The 25,893-nt window shown below is 36.0% G+C and overlaps 1 pseudogene; it reads right to left on the bottom strand.

Annotated features, from left to right (window-relative positions):
* Nucleotides 1-3,788: 3,788 nt before the first annotated feature.
* On the bottom strand, nt 3,789-25,152 carry LOC139858534 (uncharacterized; annotated as a pseudogene).
* Between the last annotated feature and the right edge of the window lie 741 nt (nt 25,153-25,893).

Below are 25,893 nucleotides of genomic sequence, written 5' to 3'. Positions count from 1 at the left end.
GTGCTTGAAGTGTGTTTAATTCAGTAAGTGTGTTTAAATTTAGTAAGTGTGTTTAATTTTAGTCGTGTGCTTGATGGATATGTAGGACGACGTCTGATAACTAAGTGTGTGTTTATTCCAGTAAGTGTGTTTAATTCAGTAAGTGTATTTAATTCAGTAAGTGTGTTTAATTCAGTAACTTTGTATTATATTAATTTAATGTTTGTCGTTTGTTGTGTTTAATTCAAAAAAATTTGTTTGTCTACTTAAATACTGCTCTTTATATATAATAACCTATTTATCTACTTACAATCCGTTTTCATTCAAAACAAATGACAACAACATAACAATTTCATTCAACGGAACTAATACAACCGATACAAATACAAACGATACAAATACAAACGAGACACAAATACAAACGATACAGAAATACAAACGATTCAAATCCACCAAGTTAACTAACTAACTTAACGGAAAGTTAAAAAAGTGTTTTCGTCTTCCAAAACCAAATAAAGAGAAATGCGATCAGAACGCCAACTTAGGGTTTCTTTTATACCGTTCCACTGATCATTGGTACGGAGATATGTGGCGGACAATTCCGGAACACAGTCATCTTCATAAAACAAGACGTCCGTATGTTCGAACGGAACATTTTCTTTCAAAAAGGTTAAAAGCTCATCTAAACCAACGTCACGAACGTCAATGTTTTTGAACGTAGCTTTTGAACCACGCGTATAATCGTAAACTTTCATTTCATTACGGAATTCACTTCCGTAATACACTTCGATTGAGACAATCATCGGCGAAAGGGTCACCATTTTGAGTTTGGAAGTGTGATAGTGCAGTTTAAGTATTGGATGTGTGTTAGATACGTGTTCAATATGTGTTGAGGATGAATTATAAGTAGACAAAATCGACCTGTCGTCCCCAAAGGTTTTCCGGACGATTTTTCGTCCCCAAAGCCTTTCCAAACGACAAATCGTTCGGAAAAAAAGCCCGCGAAAGCTTTCTATTTTTTGGAGCCAATTTTTTTGGGTACAATAATTGGAGCCTATCTTTCCGGACGACATTTAGTCGTTCGGGAAAATCTGGTCAAATATTCAGGAAAAAGCAAACAGAAAAGGCAAAAAAATTTGTCGGTTTGTGGATTTTTGCGGACGACTTAAGTCGTCCGGGAAACCCCTGTTCGGAAAAATCGTTTTTCTTGTAGTGTTTTAGTAAGAATTTGAAGTCCTTCCACAACAATAATAAAAGATCATCTTGTCTAACTGCTCTTTCAATCATATTCCTTAGTAGGTGAACGGTTCACTAAAATAAAGATGGTAGCCAAGCTAAGGAAAGAATTGATCCACGACCTCCATCGAAACCCATACATTCCATAATATTAACCAAGAAAGTTTAATTAATGCTATCTAATGCTTTCTTTAAATTCGCCTTAAAGATTAGGCCATTTCGACGTTGGTTCCTCAAATCGCAAATTGCTTCATTAGATATAAGAACACCATCCAAGATGAATCGATATTTAAGAAACGTACTTTGTTCCTCTCCAACAATACTAGAAACCACCTTTCTAAGTGGATTGGATAGAATCTTGCCTATTATTTGCAGAACAACTAACAATAGTTATTTGGTTACATATATTATTATATAGTTCAACATTTGACATATTATAAGCAAACAATAAAATCATAAACATTGCAACAAAGCGAGATGTCTATTTTTCTTTGTTTATAGCTACATGCAAGAGATAAAGGAAGAATCATCAAAGTTTGGCTTGAGTGGTATATGGGTGAGATCTAACTTGGGGTACTACCAACTCATATTCGATTCTCATTCCAAACACTGAGTTTTTTTTTTTTTTTTTCTTGGCGAAAAATAACGAAGACTTATATAAAAAACGAATAACGTTTCCGAAAAGAAAACGAAATCAACAAAAGATACAAAAGATGACCCAGGTGAGGCTCGTACCTAGAAAGCGGCTAATAACGAAATGTCTATACCGAGCCTCACCAAACCTAAAACGAAACATAAAAGTATAAAACCACTATAATAAGCTAACAACAAACAAACGATCCATGAAACCAAAGTGCACTACGAAAAAAACATGAATCCGAAGGAAACGAAGTCAGATATCTTTGATGAAAACGCCGAATCCTTCAATTTCAGCACCTTGAACCAATTTTTTTCCTACGTTTTTGTTGATGAGTGTTTATAACTGGCACCCGGGGAATCTCACTAGATTTAATTAGGTTAACCTTAACCGGTTTGCTCTTGGCCATACTCGTCATCGTAGAATCAAAAGCAGCGAAAGCCTCCTTAGTCATTTTTTCCTTTCGCCAAACCCGAAGAACCACCTTTACCTGACTCCACAAAGCCGTCTTTCTTGACTAACTTGCCACCCATAAACAAGTTTGAATGGCTTTCCCGTAGTTCAAGTTGTCATCGTGATCAATGAGCTTATAAGAGCCCGAAGTGGAAGCGACATTCCTTCTAGACCTCAAGTTCACGCCATTGAGTTGATCTCTAGGAACATTTCTATTCAATACGTACCACGATTTGCAATAACCTTTGCACAAGAGTTCTTCATAATTTCAATAATATCTTCCACTACGGCCAATTAAAATCGGTAAAGGCCTATCTTCGTTCTTTTCAACCTCTCTACTTGCCTTCATTTCTTCTTCTCTTTTTCGCCTTCTTCAAGCGCGCCAACCTTTCCGCAAAAGTGATGTTGTCGTCTTTTAACTCTATAGTTTCATGAGGGCTTCAATAACAGCTCTTTCTGGGCCCATCCCAGGCTCAAAATCAAGACCGGTGGTAGCAAAGAGGTAAACGCATCACCGGGGACATGTTTAGGCCCGCAAACTGACCCGGGCTGTTCTGAACAGGGAACATCACCATCGGATGGGCCTTTATCTCGCCCAGTAACAGCATCCTAATTATTTTTTGAAGCTCCACAATGAGATAAAGTCGACCAAAAACTGTCAAATGAGATGGGCTGCCCACGGGCTCAACTGGAGCCTTTCTAACACAAGAATCAGGCCCCAAATCAGAAGCTTTGATAGAGCCAAAGAACAAGTTCAAACGATCACGTTTCTGAGTTGCTGGCGTCGAATGAAAATAATCCAGAATCAAACCCGATGTTACGAATGGGAATTGAATATCAGTCACAACTTCGACGTTACCATTGGCCAAACATGGAGTTTCTAACCTTTGATGGTACTGCCAACATCAGTGTGACTTGAGAAGGTCTCTGGGGGTTTTCCCAACCTTCGATGATACTGCCAACATCATCACTAATTAGGTTTCCTCTTACCGCGTGTGTGGGTGACAAATGAGAGCATTCAATGTCGATATTGCCGTTAAAAAAATAAGAGATAAGGGAAGTAAGTATGCTTAATCTAAGCCTATGTCTACCCTGAAACAAATAACAACACTATTTGTTTTAGTAGTGTAAGTTTTCTAAATTATTTGCAGTTTATTATTTTGTAATCTTATCACAAGAAAACAAGATTGTGCCATCAATACACTCTTGTTCTCAATACCATCATCATCAACGTCATAAGCATTCGATTTCATCTTAAACTTCCTCATATCTTCTACACAAGCACTTCTAAACAACCTGATATCTACAGTCCCCGATATCATATGATACCCGTAACAACATCCCAAATTCCCAATATGACCTTATATATAAAATACTAAGCGATTATCCATATGGCAATCAATATAAAAAAACACAATTAGTTGGATCATTTGTTAACATAACAATGTATGTAACGCACATTTTGTAGTTTCACTGGTCATAATTAGAGCTTTAAGCCGCCTCTAGCCATAGCAAGTGCACCATCGTAGGTATAATTGCCGCCAATAAAGCCACTCATATGCACGAAAACACAGCCATTGATCCCAGATTCCTTTGATAGATCACTGTCTCTTAGGCCTCTCCATTGAGTGGGAAGCGCCTTGCGGCTCTCAAAGCTATCAGGGGCTTTTGCCACCGCCTGCACCCTCCAGCTTTTGCTCCTTTCGTCCTGTCAGTTTTTATCTTAATTATCAATACAAAAATACACAATAGTAAATAAAATTACGTGGTTGGTCCCTCGCGTTTACCCAAATTGCACGTTGTGCTAAATCAGTCTTCTCCATATTGTCGTTGCTTGTAGTTATTCACCATGGTTACAGACAATAAAAGCTTTGATTTAATTTGTTCGAAATTCTAGGGTTTTAGAGAGGGAAATAAGATCAGAGTGTTGGTGATAAAACCGAAATGAATTCAAACCGAGTTAGATGGGGTTTTCATTCATTAATTGATGTTTTAGATGCTTACTTGGAACAAAGTGAATGGATTTGATTAAAATACCCTCACGTGTTAATCACGTGGAACCACTTGACGGACTGACACTAACGGCCGTAAGAACTAGGGACCAACCGCGAAACAAGTGCATAATTGGGTGACCAACCGAGTCAAAAAAAAACATAAATGGCAAACGTACAATTTTGGATAAACATGAGGGACCAACCACATAATTTTTCTAGTAATAATCACTTGACTATATTTGACATATGCATATAAGATACCTGGTAAAGAACATATTTGATAGATGGCTCCACTTTCAACTCCTGTTCGAGCTCATACAAGTAAAGCTTCCACTGTTAACAAACAGAATTGATTATGAATGGGTCCAAGTATCAAATTATTTAACTTATAAAGAACAATATCTGAGCAAAGATAATTGAAATACTTACAGGGCAAAGTCTATCCAAAACCATGATTTCGCCGCTAGGATCAATATCAGTTCTTGCTGCAATACATTCCATGACAATTGAGCGAGCCGGAGCCATGATCTTACATGAAACCGAACACTCTGTACACCACAAGATAAACGTAAGCAATAAAAAAAGGTCGATACAAAAAAGGAATAGTGATATTTTATAATTTAATAACCACTCACGTCCAAAAACTCACTACCAGCAAGATCTATTGCTCGTTTGAAGGCTTCATTTTCCTTGTCAGAAGACTGATCAGGATCGGTCCAATCCAAATTAAATCTTCAAACCCTTGATGATTTTCCTGGCCACCACTAAATATCCTTCCAAGACGGGATTCGAACTTGAGACATCCTGTAAGGAACTAAGGGCCCAACCACTGGGCTATCTAGTGATTGATGGTTTAATTAAGAGATTGATTATACCTTGTAAATAAGACCAGCACTACTAAGTTTAGTATTAAACCCATGTCCAAAAACCTCAGCAAAACCCTTTTGATGGTGGTCATATCGAACTTGACTAGGATTGATGTGTTAAGACGTAACCTTTAAAATGTAGACAATATGCTTAATAATTAACACATAATACAGGCAACTAAAACCCGATCATGTAGTAACTAGCAAGTAAATTGACCAGTTCGATCCACAGGGAGAAGTTTGTTTTAAGGACTTCAAAAACAGTTAATTATTCTAAGAAAAATGGGAGTTTTAATTGTAGAATTGTTAAGTAACAAACGGGAAATAAAATGAGATAAATAACAAGGATGAGAAGGCGGTGTTTACTTCAATGCTTGATAAATGATAAGGATTGTCCTTTTATACTTAAACCCGTTATTTTGTAGTTACAAGTAAATGGTTCATATCAATCTCACAATATCTATAAACCGAGAACTATAAACTTAGTAAATTCACATAAACCTTGTCATTAGTTCTTCTTTACCTATGTTTAATCAATAAGACTCTTCCTTGATTGAATTCACATAAAACCTAGTTTATTAAGATCACTCTAAATAAACTACACTATTGTAAAATCTAGTTACCATTCAATTACCATCCTACACTCACATGTAGATGTCTAAATCACTAGGTGTTGAAGTACTAGCCATGAACATTGATAAACTCACATAAACCAATTCATAACTTGTATAATTGAACTAGAGTAAATGGATACTTACAACAATGGATCTATGGAAGAACATAATTGATTTAGATTGATTAGATTAATTAGACCCAACCCGATTAAACTCACGTAAAACCTAATTTACAACAATCACTTGAGGTAAATTCATGACTATGTAGTTCTAGTACTTGTTCAATTACCGATCTAAACATATAGCAAAGTCGTCAATTAAGTATATGTTTACCCGTCTAGATTACTAAAAGTATTGAAGCATAGATTGTGTTCCTAGTGTCACATGTAGTTAACAATCTATGTAATTGAAGGAAAGTACCAAACTAGCATAACTATGGTTTTTTTGGTTGGACATGGTAATTTAATCAATCAAACATCATAGTAACTTAAATAACATTAAAAGATAAAACAATCCCAAACCATAAATCTTACATTAAAGTAAACACACAAGGCTTTAGCCAATCATAATAATGAAGGTTACAACGATACAATCGAAACAATAGGAATTCATAATCTTATCACTAAAATAAATGAAACCGAGAGTACCTATCGTAGCGTATGATCCCTTCTTCAATCTTGATGCTCAAAAGGGTGAAGAACCCTTTAGAATGGCTGGGGAAACCCCCCTTCTTGGACTACTACTGATCTATATTGTGGTGTCTCAAATGTGTAACCAAAGCTCTTCTTAAATAGGCTCAAAAGTTAGGTAAAATGGCCAGAAATGCATCAGATGCGCCGCATCTAAAGGTGATGTGCCGCATCCCTTTATTTTTAGTGGTTTCCAGCTCATTTTAGGACCCAGAACTGTCGGCAGGACCTCAGATGCGCCGCATCTGAGTTAGATGCTCCGCATCTGGCACAGATGCGCCTCATTTAAAGCTGTCGGGACTATTTTGGCCTCAGATGCGCCGCATCTGGTACTGTTTATTGGTAATTTTCCAATATGATGTTGTAGAGCTCTGAGTTACGGACGTCTGGGCTCTAGATTCACCCTTTTTCGAGTTCGTATGACCGAGTTATGGCCAAAACGGTGCAGGTGCGCATAATCTTCTAAAATCAGCAATATTTTCCATAAATCTTCGCTTCAACACTCGCAATGGATTATACACACATTTTAACTTATTACAATACACAAGTACAACAATTACATACAAGATGATACAAAATCGGATCGAAATAACGACAACAAATATGTATAATTTTGGCGTTATCAAATCCCCACACTTAAACTTGCTTGTCCTCAAGCAAGACTTACAAAAACTAAAATATATTACGATGAATACACACATTTCTGAAAACAAACACGAATCACACTCACACTTTTTATTTATTTCACAATGTAACACACGCACGCATTTTGAGTATACACACACATTTAGAGTACACACGCGAATTGAAATCACACCAAAGTCGAAAGGTGGTTTTAAAGTCCCACATTTCTTAAAAATTTGGATCCTTAGGGAAATTAGGACCTTTGCGAAAAACCTTTGATATTTTGAAAAATAGTCATGTTAGTTTTTACACTAACAAGTTTTCCGGTTTTAACCTCAAAGTCCGGTTGAGGGTAACTGAAAACCGAAGCCTCAGTCGGCGTTTAGCAAGCTACTCGCCCCCATGATTGAAGTATCATGGAACTTGAAACCGGATGTCCTAAAAATGGTTTTACACAATATAGTTCATAAAATAGCATAAGTTTTAGAAGAAACTATATCGTGTCCAAATATCATCGGTGAACCATGAGTTTGCACACCTCAATTTGTTATGGCATACGTATGTTGACCCGGTCAACATAGATGCAGTTGATTTTTACGGAGATCATCCATGTGGGGATTAGATTCATTAGTCTTAAAAGCTAATTTGCAATGTGCCCCCCCCCCCATTGTACGAGACAGATCCATCTCATGGTTAGGATAAGTCTGACCACCAAAAACCCTGTTTGATGCTGAGGTGAGGTGGATTTTCAGCCGATGATAGAGATGACTTTTCAGGACTTTTCATCAACCTACAGCTGTTCTGGACTACATCTTCAAACATAAGTTAGCAAGTGCGTCATTTTGGAAGACTTGACTTCCTTAATTCAATGAGTATTGGATTTGATTTCCGATTCAACAAAGTACTATAGAATCCTTGCGCGAAGTATGTGATATAGCGTGTTGATCATTTCCTTAGTTGGCTATTTCTTGAGTCTTTTATACAAAATACATTCATGCAAATGAATTTATAAAGTTAAAAATTTTCACATTTTAAGCCATTTTAAACCATTTTTTTTTTTTGTAAAACCCTCATTTTAAGCCATTTTAAACCATGTTTTTGTAAAACCCGAAAGAATTTACTCCTTCCCCACACTTAAGATCATGCAATGCCCTCATTACATGAAATCAGAAAAATTGTAAATTTGAGAGCAAATAGTATGAAAGAGAGTTAATACTTTCTAGGCTTTAGGCCGAAGATCACGGGATGATGTAACACCCAGTCAAAAATCCCTTTAACGGAATGTTAACTCTGGTCCCAGTGATTGGCTTGACTACTACGTAACAGCAATATTCTACAGCGGAAGCAATTAATACCTGAGAATAAAATACGCAAAACGGATCAACAACAATGTTGAGTGAATCTACAGGTTTTAGGTAAATAATACAGTATATTTAAGAAATACATTTCGAAAAGGGTTATTAGTGGAAGACCACCGAGGTTCAATGTTAAAAGTTAGACAACTCCGTGTCCCATTTCAAAAGTTTGTTGACACTACCATGTCAAGTTTCAATCATTTGTAGACAATACCATGTCAAGTTTCAAATATTCGTAGACAATACCATGTCAAGTTTTATCTCATTTGTTCGTAAACCACAGTTTTAAATAACGTTGTATAGTATCTGAAAAACAGTTATCAGAAATATAGTTTAGTTTCCTTGACCACGAGATTTTACAAGTACAACTCCAAGTTGCGAAACGTTTGCATAATCTATGAGCACCTGAATACTAGCAATGACCCAAGTATAGAATCCACTATACCTGCCTTTACCTCATAAAAATGTTATACACTTGTACGAATGTATTATGTTCAAAGTAAATGCACCACAGTTTTTATAGCAGGTGAGGTTGTCAACCTAACGGATCCGTCCATCTAAATTGTGCCTACACCGATGGTATTTAAAGTATTCAAGCTAGAGGCTTTGTGTACAAACTCAATATGCATATATAGTACTCGTGTCAATACAAAAGCATTTGTAAAAATTGTAAGTAACAATAGCGTGTATTCTCATCCCTAAAAACATGTAAAAAGCGGGACTGTAGACTCACCTTTGAATAAAGCTCGGATTGAAAAGTGGACAATTTACTTGTACGGTTTATAGTCGAGTAATGCAACCTAAGTATATGTATTTAGGTTGGTCAATAAATATGTCTTAAACAAGTGTGGTTTCATAGTATAAGTTGTCTTATTGCTGGAATCGACGCGTTTCAAAGTAGAAGTCAACATACAGTCAACTAATTCATGCAAGTCAAACAAAGTCAACCGAAGTCAAACCGAAAGTCAAACTTGGTCAAAGTAGTCAACTAAAGTCAACATCAGTAGTTCATGTCAAATGTTGGTCAACATATCAAACCTAAGTCAAACAACACGTTTTAGATCATAATTGGTCAATTTCACAATTTCAGTTTATCGTTGTGCACAAAGTTCATGTACATGTAGCAAACTTAGCATATTATCTCATAGTAAAAAATTCAATTAAACATGGAAAACTCCAGATCATAAGTATACTCAAAATCGATTCCAAAAAGTCTGGCCAGGGTCTCATAAGATAATTAAAAGTCAGGAATCAGAAGGGGTACATTTGGGGTTCACCAAGTCAGTTTCTGACCGCGCACTGATTTGGTTTTAGCTATAACCGGAGTTAGGGACATGCAATTTATACAAGACCAGTGGCCATAGTTCACAAACAAGTTAAACTAACACATATCAAAAATTAAGCAATTTTGGTTTAGCCAATTTGTACAGTTTATTCATGCAAGTTGAACATTCAGTTTTTCAGCTCAAATCAGATTTTACATAAATAATGGCCCTATTGTGCCCAATACATAAGGTTTCAGAGATTGGTATAAACTAACAATAAGTCACATATCATGTTAAAATTCATATTCCAGAAGCTTACATGCTCATTCAATAAACATAATCCACATAGTATAAAATAGAGAGCAATTTACAGATTCGATTCTAGTTTCGCTAGTCACATTCGCACGCGATTAGCCGAAGATCTAGATACAATTAGCCTATGATATCTACATTAAAGATGAAGTACTTTTTGTGTATATTTCAAATATGCAAATCTTTAATCACAGAAGCTAACACATTTTATCATACAAGGTCGTTTTCATGCAAGTGCTGTATAAAACTACTTTTACACTAATTCAAGCATATCTCGGGTTTTACATAAGCAAACGACATGATATCCTAGTGTAAACTGAGTGTTTTTAAATTACCTATCCAATGGTATAGATTTCACAATCCAATTCGTGGTCTATCAAATCCAGATTTCTGATCAATCACAAAAACACAACGTTAATTTCAATTGGCCATAACTTGATCATCCGGAAATGAAAACAAGCGAATCCAAAGCCTAAAATCAATAGTTTTTTGAAAGGAATCTAATTATAATATAATATCATACAATTGAAAAATTAAAATTACTGTACACATCAAATACAAATTCGGTTTTCGCATAAAACAATCAAGACGAGCAATTTATCGCATCTAGTATTCATCAAACATTAAGACTTGAGCAATAGACAACCTAATTTATGAAACCTTAATAAAAATCTGATTTTAAAGATTAGGGTTTAGCTAATTATACCTTTGATCACAAAATTGTTTATACTAGCGCGTAGAGAACGACGATCGGAGCAAGATTGATCACACGAGTAAGAGCAAACAAGCAAGTTTGATGGTTGATTTGTGTGTGTGTGTGTGTGTGTTTGATGTGAAGAAGAAGAGAGGGAGGAGGAATGAGCTGCATTTTTCATAGTTAGGATGGAATGAGAGGATTATCTAACTAGTTATTTAGTGCCTAAAAATCAAAAGTCAACAAACATGGGCCTAAAAACCAATAGTCAACAAACATGTGCCTAAACTAATAGTCAACATGAATTGGCTACTCATGGGGCCAAGGATGATGAGGTATGAGGTCATGTCCATGTGGCCTCGGGCTCGGGTCTCGGGCTCGTTTTGTGTAAAAGCTCGTTCGCGCGTGGTTCGTTTCGAGTGCCGTTAACCGTACCGAATCTCCGGAACATTAACTAGTCGTTGAAACAAAATCACCGTGTTTAATTCATTACGTAAATAATAAATTAAATTTCTTTCGTAAGTTCAATAATTATTAACAATAATTATTCTATTGTTTTTCTTTCTAGGCGATTAACTTTAATCGTGTCGTTTCTAGTTTAATTTGTCAACCGAATTAAATTCACTAATTAATATAACATATTAATTCAAGTAATCCACTAAGGATCAAGTACGCATTTAATTACTTTAAATACGAAAAAGTTTCACGTAGCCACTGTTAACTTTAAAGAAAAAAATTTGGCGTATGAAAATTGTATGATTTAGCTAACGATCGTCAAGTATTTAACGGAAGTTTTAACGGAAAAACTCGGGTTGTTACAGATGATGGCGCTGAATTGGCTGTCACGATAAGAACATCATCCATTCCTTAAACGCTATCACAAACCAATCATCATGCAAGTATTTTGCTGAACTTCATGCCAGTCTTTGAAAATTGCAGCACATAGCATAATACTCATTTTATAGCATATTTATTAATGAGTTGTGCACCAAACTTTACCCCTTCTTTTAACACCTAATGGGGTCATTCTTCCCCACACTTATTGGACGACAAGTAAAATCAGTGGAAAAAGTTCCACGAATAAGTAACGTGAGCCAGTCATTAACCCCTCGGGTGGTATACAATATATCATATAATTCCTTTTTCAATTTCTTGAAAAAGGAATACCTAACCCGAGAGTCAACACATGACCCTCTCCTAAGTGCGGTTTGCAGCAAAAATTTTATTCTTTCAGGTGGATCATGTCCAAACGGATCATCTTTTAATATATTCCAAGTGCAAACCTCGTGAGGATATACAAATTCCACATGAGAAGGTGACTCCTGAAATAGTTCCACTATATTAGACTCCTCATCGTCGATGATCTTTGATGACTCCATTTCTTCGACCTCGGTAGTTAAAACGTCATCATCATCACTATCCCATGAATACTAACCTATCGCCCGCAATTCCCCCTCATCAATTTCTGGATTAAGCATTGCAAACGTGGACATAAAGGGGGTGGTAGGCGGTATAATAATGGTAGGCTCAACACTCTCCACCTCGGGTATCTGTGTATTACCCCTCGAATCAACTAGTGAATTAGCCGAAAAAGTGTCCGACTCCCTTTCTTCAATTTGTTGGAGTAGACAGCTCATGGTCCTCTGTAAACGCTCAATGGATTCTTGTTGGCCCGCTAGTGTTTCTTGCAAATTTTGGCTCCGTTCAGTCTCGTTTCTCATGAAGTCTAAAATTACATCTTCTAAATTCGACTGACTCTCTTCTCCTTCTTGAATTTGAAAGTGTTGTTGAGATGAATCCCAGGATGAGTTACCATCTTCATAATAATCCCATGGTTGGTCCTTAGGGGTATAATGATACATAAGACTATCATCACACTCCTCGGGCATATAGTAACCTCCATAAGTCTCACAAACACCTCTTGGTTCCACCCTAGCTTCCCAAGAACCCATATACCAATCTTCATTCATACCCATGAAAACTGATGATTCACCTGATTGTTGGACATCATACATAGCTTTTGAAATCATATAATCATACCCAGCCAAATTATACCTGTAACCTAGCTGCAATCACACCACAAAAGAAAAACAAAACAAACAAAAAATAAAAATAAAGCAGGTAACTTTCGTGAAAATAACTTCCCACGAAAGGATCGAATAACTAAAAGTCTATTAAAATCTTTTAAACAAAACCGCTCCCCGGCAGCAGCGCCAAAAAGTTGATGTGTTAAGACGTAACCTTTAAAATGTAGACAATATGCTTAATAATTAACACATAATACAGGCAACTAAAACCCGATCATGTAGTAACTAGCAATTAAATTGACCAGTTCGATCCACAGGGAGAAGTTTGTTTTAAGGACTTCAAAAACAGATAATTATTCTAAGAAAAAGGGGAGTTTTAATTGTAGAATTGTTAAGTAACAAACGGGAAATAAAATGGGATAAATAACAAGGATGAGAAGGCGGTGTTTACTTCAATGCTTGATAAATGATAAGGATTGTTCTTTTATACTTAACCCCGTTATTTTGTAGTTACAAGTAAATGGTTCATATCAATCTCACAATATCTATAAACCGAGAACTATAAACTTAGTAAATTCACATAAACCTTGTCATTAGTTCTTCTTTACCTATGTTTAATCAATAAGACTCTTCCTTGGTTGAATTCACATAAAACCTAGTTTATTAAGATCACTCTAAATAAACTACACTATTGTAAAATCTAGTTACCATTCAATTACCATCCTACACTCACATGTAGATGTCTAAATCACTAGGTGTTGAAGTACTAGCCATGAACATTGATAAACTCACATAAACCAATTCATAACTTGTATAATTGAACTAGAGTAAATGGATACTTACAACAATGGATCTATGGAAGAACATAATTGATTTAGATTGATTAGATTAATTAGACCCAACCCGATTAAACTCACGTAAAACCTAAATTACAACAATCACTTGAGGTAAATTCATGACTATGTAGTTCTAGTACTTATTCAATTACCGATCTAAACATATAGCAAAGTCGTCAATTAAGTATATGTTTACCCGTCTAGATTACTAAAAGTATTGAAGCATAGATTGTGTTCCTAGTGTCGCATGTAGTTAACAATCTATGTAATTAAAGGAAAGTACCAAACTAGCATAACTATGGTTCTTTTGGTTGGACATGGTAATTTAATCAATCAAATATCATAGTAACTTAAATAACATTAAAAGATAAAACAATCCCAAACTATAAATCTTACATTTAAGTAAACACACAAGGCTTTAGCCAATCATAATAATGAAGGTTACAACGATACAATCAAAATAATAGGAATTCATAATCTTATCACTAAAATAAATGAAACCGAGAGTACCTATCGTAGCGTATGATCCCTTCTTCAATCTTGATGCTCAAAAGGGTAAAGAACCCTTTAGAATGGCTGGGGAAACCCCCCTTCTCGAACTACTACTGATCTATATTGTGGTGTCTCAAATGTGTAACCAAAGCTCTTCTTAAATAGGCTCAAAAGTTAGGTAAAATGGCCAGAAATGCATCAGATGCGCCGCATCTAAAGGTGATGCGCCGCATCCCTTTATTTTTAGTGGTTCCAGCTCGTTTTAGGACCCAGAACTGTCGGAAGGACCTCAGATGCGCCGCATCTGAGTTAGATGCGCCGCATCTGGCTCAGATGCGCCGCATCTGGCACAGATGCGCCGCATTTAAAGCTGTCGGGACTATTTTGGCCTCAGATGCGTCGCATCTATAGCAGATGCGCCGCATCTGGTACTGTTTATTGGTAATTTTCCAATATGATGTTGTAGAGCTCTGAGTTACGGACGTCTGGGCTCTAGATTCACCCTTTTTCGAGTTCGTATGACCGAGTTATGGCCAAAACGGTGCAGGTGCGCATAATCTTCTAAAATCAGCAATATTTTCCATAAATCTTCGCTTCAACACTCGCAATGGATTATACACACATTTTAACTTATTACAATACACAAGTACAACAATTACATACAAAATGATACAAAATCGGATCGAAATAATGACAACAAATATGTATAATTTTGGCGTTATCAAGGATCATACACCCCACCAACATCAAGAACTGCATCATGAGTTTCCAACACCTACAACCCAACACCCAATTTCCATCAAGAATACAACTTTCATTAAAAAGCAAACAAAAAATAACCTTTTAACTTTTGGTGGCATTTTAACAAACAGTTGGTGTGCATAGTGTTGGGAAAGTTAATCTGATGAGTCAAAGTATTTTGCAGATTTTAGAGTCTGATGATGTTAGAGTCTGAGGAGCAGATGATGTTAGAGTCTGAAGTTTTCAAAAGTCAACTGCCGAATGATTTCTTGTTGATAAAGCCATTTGAAGATTCTGGAAGATCTCTTTTATATTTAGAAGATATATGATGATGCGTTTTTGTGTTTATCTTCCAGAATTAATCTCCTTAAGTTTAGCTTTGATCCTTGTATATCTTTTCCTATTTTGTAGAGTAGTTTGTTAAGAAACCAAATCTGGAAGATTTGGTTCTTCTTGTATAAATACACGTTTATGTTTGCAGTTTTTAAATATATATAAAAAACACGATTGTGCTTAATATATTATTGGTTTTCTTCTAATTCGTGTTCTCTTAATTTTCTGCACTTTAATTCCTATTGTTTGTGTGAAATTAAGAGTCTGGTGTTCATAGTTGAATTACTGTGAACTAATAACTGGTATCAGAGCGGGTAAGGTGTAAATCCGTCAAAGGTAATCTTTAAAACGATCTATTTTTCATCTTTGAAGAAATCAAGATGTCTACCAGTACAATTGTTACTCCAGTCATGGCTGGAAAAGGTGTGCCGATTTTTGATGGCACAGACTTTGCAACATGGAAGCTAAAAGTTCTATGGTTTCTTGGATCTGTTCATGAAGATGCAGAAACTGTCCTTACCACAGGACCCATTACACCAGGTCAAATGGTCGATGCTGTTCCTGGATCAGATACTGTTGCTGCACAACCTGCTTATTTTCGTTCAACTCCAAGAGAAAGATGGACAGAAGCAGAAGCTATAAAGTTTAAGCTTGACAGCAAAATAAGAAGTATTATTGGTAATGCTGTCACTGTTCCTATTCTCAGGAAAATTAGTCATGCCAAGACTGCTAAAGCTATGTGGGATCTTTTACTTAATGATTATGAAGGAGTCACAGTTGTTAAGACTCAAAAGAGAAAGAATCTGATCAGATGCTATGAAAACTTTGCTGCTGAGCCTAAAGAATCCTTAAGTGATCTCCACTCAAGGTTTCAGGTTTTGATAAATGATCTTGAAAGTGTTGGTATAGAAAAGACACAACAAGTTTTGTGTCAAAAGTTCATTGAATTACTACCTTCAAACTTTGAATCGGTTATTACTTCTATGGTAATAAGTGAGAAGATTGAAGGGTATGAGCTAAGTGAGTTGTTTGGTATTCTATCAAATTTTGAAGAAACACAGTTGAAGAACAAGATCAATGTTAAGAAGGTTGCTAAAGATCCAGAGGCAGCTTTGGTGGCTACTACAAAGAAGAACAAACAGTTGTTCTCCAGTTACTCTAGTAAGGTTGAATCTGAGGATGATGAAACTTCTGATGATAGTGAATCTGAAGAAGATGAGGAAGATGATGATCTGGAGGCCCAGATAGCTCTTTTGGCTCAGAGAGTTGAGCAAAGAAAGTTTGGTTTTAAGAAGGGTAAAGGTAAGAGTTCATTTGATCCAAAGAAAGCTAAGTGTTTCAAGTGTGGTAAGATAGGGCATATAGCTGCTGATTGCTGGTCTAAGGTTGAAGGAGGTTCAGATTCCTACAAGTCTGTTGACAAAGCAAGAAAGTACAAGTTGAAGTACAAGAAATTAAAGAATGAAGCTGAGAAGGCAAAGGGTAAAGAACAGGAGAAGGCTTTGTATACTGAAACATGGGAGGATGAAGATTCATCATCAGATGATGAGGAAGACAAGTGTTTTATGGCTTTAACTGAAATGGTTGGTGGATCCAGTAATTTTGAAGAGGATCTGAAGGCTATTGAGAAGATGGATATGGATAGTTCTTGTAATAAAATTTCTGCCTATAAGGTACAAAACTTTGTGAACTATTTTGATAATGAAAAAGTGAGAATGTTTCAGTACTTGTTGCTTGACTTTAAGTGGTGTTTAGAAGACATTGATAGGTTAAGAACACAAATCTTTGATCTTAAACAGTCAATTATGGAAAAAGATGCTGAAATTAAAGGATTAAAATCGTGTGAGGCTGAATTAGACACTTATAAAATGGCATATGCTGAAGAAACTAAAAGATTAAATACAGAATTAGGAAGATCAATTAAAAGGTCAAAACATTATGAGTCAATTTGTAGATCTTGGTGTGTATCTTCTAAAAAGAATTCTGATGCTATTGCCAAACAAATTCCAGATGATGTTAAGGCTATATTAGGTGAAAACTACATATTAGACAATAATGTGGAAGCTGATCCTAATAGATTTAAACCTGATATTTTACCAGATACTTTTGTAAAGTTTGATGGTGATAAAAAGATTTTGACAAATGCTTTTGTAAAATCATTAGATCCTGTTGAGCCTTTAGACATCATTGTACTTGAGAGCAGAGATCCTTTAGAGTCTGAAATTTTGTTACCATCAGACTCTAACTGGTCAGAAAGTAAAAGTCAATCAGAGTCTGAACTTGAGAAATCTTCAGACTCTAACAGTTTAGATTTGAAAATTAAAAGTGAATGTTCTGACCAGGAGTCTATCACCCATGAGTCAAGTTGCAAGGACATATCTGATTTATCTTCTGTTACTAGTACCAGTCCAGATTCTAAAAGGTCAAAAAGAAAGTCAAAGTCCAAACAGACTAAGACTATTCGAAAACTTAAAAAGGAAATTTCAAAACTTAATAATGTAATCAAAAGTAAAGAGAAATCTCCTGTTAAGAGTACATGTTGTCTTCCAAAGAGAATTGAAAAGTGTTGGAAACCCAAAGTCTGTGAAAGTGAAAGTGTTTTGAAATCTGTTAAAGACAAGTTGATCTGGATTGGTAACAAAGCTTTTGTATGGAGAGTAAAAGATTCTCCTATTGAACCCACTGAAAAGTGGGTTCCCTCCAAGAATTAATTGTGTAGTTGTTTGTGTCTTGTGTAGCAGGGTAGTAAGTGGTATCTGGATAGTGGCTGCTCAAGACATATGACTGGATGCAAAGAACATCTTGTAGAGTTTGTAGAAGAGAAGGGTCCTCCTGTGAGATATGGTGATAATTCTGTTGCAAAGACAGTTGGTTATGGTACTGTGAAAGCTGGTAGTGTTACTTTGATGAAAGTTGCCTTAGTTGAAGGGTTGATGCATAATCTGCTAAGTGTTAGTCAAATTGCTGATGAAGACTGTGAAATAAGAATCAGAAAGAAAGCTGGTATTATTTATGATCCAAAAGGTAGGCCAACACTTGTGGCCTGGAGACATCAGAATGTGTATGTATTGGATCTGAATTCTGTTAATTCTGGTATTGAGACATGTTTGTATTCTCAGACTGTAAATGAGCTAAATTGGCTGTGGCATAAAAGACTTTCTCATCTTAATTTTAAGAATATAAATGAGCTGTCTAAGAAGAAATTGGTGAGAGGTCTTCCACAGCAACCCTTTAAGAAAGATAAGCCATGTTCTGCTTGTATTATGGGTAAACAAACCAAAACCAAGTTTCCTTCAAAAACCCTGGCTACCATTTGTGATCCACTTCACATGCTTCATATGGATCTGTTTGGTCCAATGAATACTAGTAGTTTGGGTGGAAAAAGGTATACTCTTGTGATTGTTGATGAGTATTCCAGATTTACTTGGGTTATTTTCTTGGCTGCAAAGAGTGATGCTCCTGAAGAAATCATCAGGTTGATCAAAAGAGAGCAGGTTCAAAAGGGTATTCTTGTTAAACAGTTAAGAAGTGATCATGGTACTGAGTTCAAAAATGTTACTTTAATTGATTTTTGTGAAGAATCTGGAATTGGTCAAAACTTCTCTGCTGTAAGAACTCCTCAACAGAATGGAGTTGCTGAAAGAAGAAACAGAACCCTTATTGAAGCAGCTAGAACTATGCTATGTCAATCGAATATAGCTTTAAGGTTCTGGGCTGAAGCTGTAAACACAGCATGTTACACTCAAAATAGGTCACTGATTGTGAAGAAACATGGTAAAACTCCTTATGAGTTATATCACAAAAAGGTGCCTACTATTCATTATTTTCAAGTTTTTGGGTGTAAGTGCTACATTTTAAATCAAAGAGATCAGCTTGATAAGATGAAGCCAAAGTCTGATGAAGGTATTTTTATGGGATATTCTTCTGTATCTAAAGCTTATAGAGTTTACAATCAGAGGAGAATGAAGATTGAAGAATCTATCAATGTTTCTTTTGATGAAAGCTCCTTAGAAATGGATCAATCATCCAATTCTGAGAATTCTGCACTTGAAGAAATGTCTAAGTTAATTTCAGAGAACATTGTTCAGACTCTGGATTCAGAGTCTGAGTCTGATGAACAGTGGTCAGACTCTAAAAATATTATTGCTGAAGGTGTTCATACAGAAGAATCTACACAAGAAGAAGAGATTGTTGTTAATCAAGAGAGTGGCCAATCATCAGATACCACCTCAGATCCCATTGTACCTATCAGAAGATCTTCAAGAAGCATAGTTCATCCAAAGCATCTTGATGATTATGTTGTGGATACTACAGGGTTACCCAAGACTAGTTCTTCTAATCAGGCTGCTGTGTCTGAATCTGCCATAGCTAATTTCTGTTTGTTTTCAAGTTTTCTTTCACTTATTGAGCCTAAGAAGATTGATGAGGCACTAGGTGATGATGACTGGAATGAGGCTATGACTGAAGAACTTACAGAGTTTGAAAGGAATGAAGTATGGGAATTGGTTCCAAAGCCTGATGATAAAACTATCATTGGCACAAAATGGGTATTCAGGAACAAGGTGGATAAAGATGGTATTGTTATCAGAAATAAGGCAAGGTTGGTTGCTCAAGGGTACAGGCAAGAAGAAGGGATAGATTATGATGAGACTTTTGCTCCTGTGGCTAGAATTGAAGCTATCAGATTGTTTTTGTCTCATGCTGCTCACAAAGGGTTTAAGGTATCTCAAATGGATGTGAAGAGTGCTTTCTTGAATGGAGTTTTGCAAGAAGAGGTGTATGTGAAACAACCTCCTGGTTATGTAAGTAAGAAATTTCCAAAACATGTTTACAAATTGAAAAAGGCATTGTATGGTCTGAAGCAAGCTCCAAGAGCCTGGTATGATACCTTGTCAACATTTCTTCTAGAAAATAATTTTTCCAGAGGAGCTATTGACAAGACTTTGTTTGTCAAAAAGGACAAAGGTGATGTGCTACTTGTTCAAATTTATGTAGATGACATTATATTTGGGTCTACTAATCCTAACTTGGGAAAATGGTTTTCTGATATTATGTCAAAAGAGTATAGAATGAGTAATTTGTGTACATTAAACTATTTTCTTGGGTTGCAAATAAAACAAAGTTCTGAGGGTATTTTTATAAACCAGAGTAACTATATTGCTAACATGTTAGACAAATATGGTTTCAAAAATTGTTCTTCTATAAGAACACCAATGAGCATTTCTGAAAAACTTGATAAGGATGAGTCTGGTAAACCCACTTGTCAATCAACCTATAGAGGTTTGATTGGATCTTTGTTATACTTAACTGCAAGTAGACCTGATATAATGTTTGCTACATGTCTTTGTGCACGTTACCAATCTGACCCTAAGGAGTCTCATTACAAAGCTGTGAAAAGGATTTTTAGGTACTTAAAAGGTACCCCTAACCTGGGTCTTTGGTATCCCAAAGACTCAGGGTTTGATCTAATTGGTTACACAGATGCAGACTATGCAGGTTGCAAGTTAGACAGGAAAAGCACTTCTGGTGGATGTCAATTGTTAGGTGGAAAACTGGTTAGCTGGTCTAGTAAGAAGCAAAACTCTGTTGCTACTTCTACAGCAGAAGCTGAATATGTTGCTGCAGGAAGCTGCTGTGCTCAATTACTTTGGATGCAACATCAACTTTTGGATTTTGGGTTGACATTGTCCAACACTCCAATCATGTGTGACAATGAGAGTGCAATTGCTATTACTGAGAATCCAGTGTTTCACTCAAGAACAAAGCACATTGAAATCAGACATCATTTTATAAGGGATTGTGTTGAAAAGGGCAAAGTGTATTTGAAGCATATTGGTACAAAGGATCAATTGGCAGATATTTTTACTAAGGCACTTAATGAAGAAAGGCATTTTTATCTTCTTGGACAACTTGGAATGTTAAATCCATCTAGTGAAATGTTGTCTAGTGATGACTCTTCCGGAGTCTGATGTTTTAATGAGTCTGGATGAGGTAATGCTATTTCAGAGTCTGAGATGGTGTGACTCTGGTGTATTTTTGATGTAATTTTGTGTAAATTATTTTCTATCTTGAGTCAAATAAAGTTTTTTTTTTTTTTCTTGTTCTGTTTTAGGTAAGTTTATTTTTCTTTATTCTATTTCTTATAATAAAAGGGTCAAAACTGTAACTTTTTGAGGAGGTAAATGGTAAAATTTTTGGCGGTGTCAGAATTATTTAATAGGGTTTAAATTTTAAATTTTTTTGTCAAATCAGTCGATCATCTCAAAACCCTCATCTGTTTTTCGAAATTCTCTTGCGATTACAATGGCGAACATGAAATTCATCCCTTTTGTTCTGGAACCAACTGAAAGGATGCATCGAGCAAAGGATTTTAGAGGTAATAAGGAGGTACAGGTATCGGTGAACAATAGGGTAGCTTGTGGTAGAATTCCAGAAGGGTTTGCTAATGAGGGATATGAGGAATTGATGCTGTTTATGAGGAATCATTCTTTGAAGGATGCCTTCTTTAAGACAACGGTGATGTATCCTGAGATGCTGGCTGAGTTCTGGTACACTTGTAATGGGAACAGAGAAGCAAGGTCAATTACTGGTACTTACAGGAATGGTAACAACACCTTAACAATTACTGAAAATCATTTAAGGGCTGCTTTAAACCTTCCTTTTAATGAGAATTTTGTTCGAACAGCAGCAAAATCTGCTGTACGAAATTGTTTTAACCTAGTTGGTCAGCCCTTAACCAATTCTAGTGTCAAAATCAGTATGTTCAGTCCAAGGTGGATGTTTCTATTGTCAAATATAATCAGAAGTTTGAGTTTTAAATGTGGGAGTCTAACTGAAATAAATGATTTTGAGGCTCATATTTTTGATGCCATGGTAACAGGGAGAAATATAGACTTTGCACGTCTGTATTTTAATGAACTCTTAGTGCTTACTGAAAAACCTTTAAGAGATCACAATGTGCCATTCATAAGATTTATGAGTCTAATGTTTGAACAATCAATGACACCAATTTTGTACAATGGTTTGCAAACTTTTAATGTCTATGAGTACAGGTATTTACCTGAATGCAGTGTCAAAATGTTTCATAGGCACATTGATGATGGTCAAGAAGTCCCTCTTACAGCTGCTATGATGCATTGGGTCAATTTGGGCCGTGCAGACCAACCTGCAGATCCTGAGCAATCAGAATCTGAAGGGGCATCTTCTTCAGGATCTGAGCAATCAGAATCTGAAGAAGGTCACAACAATGGTCAACAACATTCAACAGAATCTGAACATTCAGTTTCTACCCCCCCAATTACTCCACCCCATATTGTTAATCAAACAGAGCAGGCTGAAGATATGGTTGAAGAAACACCACTTCAATCTAACCCATCTTCACCCACTGCTACTGAGCAAATATCTTCATCAAACAACCTTATGAACTCACCAGTTCATACAGAGAATACCACCATACTTGAACCCTTAGATGATTCAGTACCTGTGAATTCACCATTACAATTCACTAGGCAAGATGGTGCTAGTACTGTTTCTTCACCTCTGCTAGAGGTTGTTGCAAGCAGTGCTTTGACCTTAACCAAACCTGATAGGTTAGTTAACTTGGATACCCACATTACAGTTACTGATGCAACCCCCTCAGTTAACTTACAAACAGAGGTCCCAATCCTGGACTCATCAAACCAAATTCAACAACCTACTGAAATGGCCAAACCTACTTCTACCTCAGACTTAAGTCTGTCACTACCTTTCCAGAGCATGTCATCCTTACACACTCTTGCACAGGCTGCCAATGCCACACTCATGTCACAGGGTGTGGTACAGGCCTCAACACCTTCTTTATCCAAGGATTGCTTTTCTTCACAACAGGAAAGTCATGAGGATATACCAACCATACCCACATCTATTGACACTGCAGGTCAGACTGGGGCACCAGTTGAATTGGTTGGCTTGAATAAGGCTTTGACTAATTTGACTAAGAAGTTTGATGACAAACTATCTGTTGTGCAGTCTGATCTTTCTAAAAACTTTAATAATAATTTTGTTTCAAAATCAGAGTTGATGGAGGTGAGGAGGTTGGTTGGGGAGTTGCAGGGTGGTGCTGGTAATTCAAATTCTGTGGTGATGTTTAATGACAGGTTGGATGTATTGGAAAAGAAAGTTGATGGGGTAGAAAGTTGTTTTACAGGGTTTGCTTCTGATTTGGTTACTTTAAAAAATCAACAAGCTGAAATCTGGGAAATCATATCTTCTCTTCAGGTGGATGATGTCAAAAAGGGGGAGAAAAGAAAGAGAGTTGATGATGCAGAGGTTGCTGGTGATAAGAATAAGAGAGCTGCTGTTGAGGGGGAGAATCAAATTGAGGGGGAGCACATTGTTGTTGATGAGGTTGTGGTTTCAGAAAATGTGGTTGAGAATGTTACTGTTGGTGATGAAATTGTTGCTGGTGGTGTTAAGGATAAGGGTAAAAATGTTGCAGCTGTTGGTGAGATTATTGCAGAATCTGCTGGTGATATTTCTGAAAATCCTGCGGTCTTGAATGATCTGAGAGCTAAGTTGAATAAAAGGTTTAGATTTAGAAGGTATGAAGGAGAAGTGTTGAAGGTTGAAATTGATAGGACTGAGTATGATGGAGTGTGTTTGTTTCTGACTTTATCTCATGCTTCTGATAAAAGATTAAGGGTGAAGTTGAATCAAATATTGAGGTTAGGATTTTGTGAATGGAGAGGAATTGCATTTGGTTTGAGAGGTTGTGAAGGTGACAGGGTGATTTTAAGTGAGGTGTTTAAGAGGATTTTTATGTTTGTGCATCTGGTGTTTGAAGAAGGGTTTATTAGTTTGAAGGATTATGAAGTTTTCTGTGAAGCCTTTAATTTGAGAAAGAAAGAAAGAAGGGTCAAGAGGATAGTTGATACATATGCTGTTCCTGAACATATGGAGTTTATAGATGATTTTTATGTTGAGTATTTGGATGCATTGCTGGTTAAAACTTCTAATGGAAGGAGAATGTTGATTAGAGTGGATCAGTTTGAGGATGCTAATATTGAGCTGCTATTAAGTTTGATGACAAGGTGTGAATCTCTGCAGACCTTACCTTTTCGAAGAAAGTTGTTGATGCACTTGTACAGCAAGATCAGTATGATGAAGAAGATCTCACACATGAAGCATAAGTGCAAGCTGATTGAAAGAGAGGTCAAGAAGTTGATGGGTTAGTAGCTTGAATTGTTTTGACATCATCAGATAGGGGGAGATTGTTGGGAAAGTTAATCTGATGAGTCAAAGTATTTTGCAGATTTTAGAGTCTGATGATGTTAGAGTCTGAGGAGCAGATGATGTTAGAGTCTGAAGTTTTCAAAAGTCAACTGCCGAATGATTTCTTGTTGATAAAGCCATTTGAAGATTCTGGAAGATCTCTTTTATATTTAGAAGATATATGATGATGCGTTTTTGTGTTTATCTTCCAGAATTAATCTCCTTAAGTTTAGCTTTGATCCTTGTATATCTTTTCCTATTTTGTAGAGTAGTTTGTTAAGAAACCAAATCTGGAAGATTTGGTTCTTCTTGTATAAATACACGTTTATGTTTGCAGTTTTTAAATATATATAAAAAACACGATTGTGCTTAATATATTATTGGTTTTCTTCTAATTCGTGTTCTCTTAATTTTCTGCACTTTAATTCCTATTGTTTGTGTGAAATTAAGAGTCTGGTGTTCATAGTTGAATTACTGTGAACTAATACATAGTAGTAAATAACAAACCTAAGGGTCTCTTGTGCGTACGATTTCGGCTCCAGAATACTTGTTGGTGAGACGAATCATGAAGCAACCGAGTGCTTCGTCACAATGAAAACTTCCATTGTGCGTGCCTACCTTTTTCAAAGGGGTGTAAGATGGTGAATTAGTGGAGAAAGTAGCGGCAGCCATGAGTGAGAAATTGGAGGTCTTACTGAAATGAGAAATAAGAAGTCCAGTTGTTGGGACGAGTATTTTTGTAGCGATTGTAAACATGCCTTTGAAAAACTTGTTTCATTTCATTTCAACTTCAAATGCCTGCATTTTATATGGGGCTTTGATTCCCTTTTTTCAGGACCCGAATCTTTTTTGGGTCTACAATTGGTAATATGTTAAAAAGCTATTGTATACTTTTAATTTTGTTTCAATTTAGATATTATATATATATATATATATATATATATATATATATATATATATATATATATATCTCGTAAAATATTATTATAAATTATAAAATTTTCAAATCTTGTATAAATGTAAATAAACTAAACTCTTTTAATCGAAACAAAAAAACACGTGATGACGTGTCATCTAATATAACGTTGAGTTGTCATTAAACATAAGATTGAGATTTTCTGTTTTTAAACCCCCTTTTATATCATATATGCCATTATTATTTATCCCCTTTTACCCACTTTTAAGTCACAAACCCTAATTCTTAAAATTGATGTTTTCATCTTCATCTATATCTTACACGTCTGGGTCTTTGCTACTATTCTACCAAGTTTATGAGAATGTGGTCAAGCCTTGAAGAAAGAACATTTTGAACAAAAAAGAACCATGCAAGAAGATTTGTAGCATGCCATAATTCATCTGTAAGTAAAAGTGGAATAAAGTTCGATTTTTATTCAATGATGTAATCCTAATTCGTTAGTTTCATTGTTGTTCAGTTTTGACGAAGGAAATGTCGGTCCTTTTATTGACTTATTCAGAAGTCAAACATGAATGGTACAA

This window comes from Rutidosis leptorrhynchoides, chromosome 7 (assembly GCF_046630445.1).
Source record: "Rutidosis leptorrhynchoides isolate AG116_Rl617_1_P2 chromosome 7, CSIRO_AGI_Rlap_v1, whole genome shotgun sequence".
NCBI classification, from domain to species: Eukaryota; Viridiplantae; Streptophyta; class Magnoliopsida; order Asterales; family Asteraceae; genus Rutidosis; species Rutidosis leptorrhynchoides.
The sequence above is the reverse complement of the archived record's forward strand: the minus strand, read 5'-3'. Positions and strand labels throughout refer to the sequence as shown.